Genomic DNA, 2,171 nt, shown 5'->3' on the forward strand with positions numbered 1-2,171 from the left:
TGGACTAGCCTCCAGGGGATAAAAATCAGCAATTTATGCAACACTAGCAAATTTAAGGTCTTGCATGTCAGTGCTGTAAGGATTTATCACCCCCTGCTTTCAGATTCATTTGCTGTTTGAGTGGAGTCTGAACTATCTCTGGACTCACATGTTTGTAGTCGCACACAACAGTTGAAGAGGTTTTGTTGGAGGCTGCCTTTCACATCCAAGGCATCTCCTGGCTGCTCAACATCCCCATCTGCTGAATCACCTCCCCATTGCTTGTGCTGCTGGTGCTTTCAATGATCTGAAGGAAAACATCACATACAGTGAAAGGTTTTCAGTGGGATCTCTCCTACCTGAAATACCAGCTCTGCAGCTAAGATTTCCAAGGGTAGGAATTTTGGAAAGTCCAGCCAATTATGTGGTTTACCAGCCTTGATGGTGCCTTTGACAGATTTTTTACTCAAAAGCTTGTGGCTGAGTTTTGGGAAATTTCAATGCTCAGGGGATAAATATCCCATTCTATATTCAGGAGAATGGAACTGGAACACCTGCCTTGAAATACATAGATAATGAAAATGGTCAAAAATCCGTCCTAAGCCTCAGTGGTGCATTGGGCTGGCAGGGTTAGACATGCCATCTTCTGTCATGAAAAGCATACAAAGGTAGTGATGTGGCTGGCCTCCCCAGCCTGAGAGGTCCAATACACACGGAAAGCTGAGTTGATGGGGTGACCTTCAGGGCCAAGTCTGGAGCACAGCTTCTCCCTGTGGCTCTGTAGCAATATGCTTCTAGTTCTCCATTGCTGCATCACAGAGATGGAAAACAGATTCTTCATTAACCCGTTTGAGTTTTCCTCTTCCAATGCAATCTGCATACTAACTGCAGATGCTTCCTCAAAAGGCTATTTGTACACAAAAGCTTGCAAAGAAAATTTTTTCCAACAATGAGTTGGTCTAAGGACACAGGCAGACAAGGTTATTTGGGTAAATCTGATATTTTTTTTATTAGACCAACATGGCTACAACCTATACCCTTGACTCTGTATTCTTTTTTCTAATGCCTTGACCTTAACAGTGCCCTTCGGGGACATTAGGTAGAGCCCAAGCACATTTCCTAGTTGTGAACACCATGGTAATAAACAGTCTATGTTGGGCAAGTCACACAGATAGGACAAGGGTTATCAGCTGTCCTCCAAGTATTCTGCTTACCCTTTCAGTATATTTCTGAGTAATAGGGACTCTAATTAGAGTGGCTCCAATGAAGATAATGGCCAAGAGTATCACCACCACAGAAATCAGGATGGACGACTTCTTGGTTTTGTTAATCCTTGGCATGAAGTTGTAGGCCTGGGGAAGACACATGTGAGAGTTTGATTCAATACCTAATGCTAAAGCTCCTATTCAGCTCTAGCAGCTGCTCTTGAACAAAGAGATCAGGGTTGCAAGGGCCATTTACCAGTTCACAGACAATAGTGACCTCTGCAAACAGAGCATGGGTGCAGAAGGCAGCCCTCGGTTTTCCAGCGAGTTGCTCATCTTTGGGGCTGTACCTTGGCCATGGTGAATCCTGGGGGCTTCACAGATAACCAGATGCGACAGGGGTCCATCTCCAGGCCTGTGTAATGTAGGCCTGACCCACTGTCTCTGGGCTACCCACCCACCTATCTCTCCTGCCACACCTTGATGGAACAATAATTATGCTGTTACTCAGGTGAGAGGCTGCCCGTTTACTACCCCAACGCTAGGGGTCTCTATCCACCGCTCCAAAACTCTCCTACATGGTGGCCCACATCTCACAGATGTTATATAACTGTTGACCTCCACCGTAGAGCACTGGGTTTCATAGTTTCTAGGGTCAGAACGGACCTGAGAAGATCATCTAGTCCGACCCCCTGCCATGGCAGGAAAGAGTATTGGGGTCAAACGACCCCAGCAAGGTGGTCATCTAACCTCTTCTTAAAAACCCCCAGGGTAGGAGCCTGCACCACCTCCCTTGGAAGTTGGTTCCAGACCCTAGCCGCCCTGACCATGAAATAGCGTCTTCTGATGTCTAACCTAAATCTACCCTCTGCCAGCTTGTGACTGTTGTTCCTGGTCACTCCTGGCTGTGCTCGGGGGAACAGTGACTCCCCCAATGCCTTCTGATCCCCCCTGACCAGTTTGTAACAGGCCACAAGATCCCCCCTC

The sequence above is a fragment of the Gavialis gangeticus genome, unplaced genomic scaffold, assembly GCF_001723915.1.
Source record: "Gavialis gangeticus isolate Ggan-Ray unplaced genomic scaffold, GavGan_comp1, whole genome shotgun sequence".
NCBI classification, from domain to species: domain Eukaryota; kingdom Metazoa; phylum Chordata; order Crocodylia; family Gavialidae; genus Gavialis; species Gavialis gangeticus.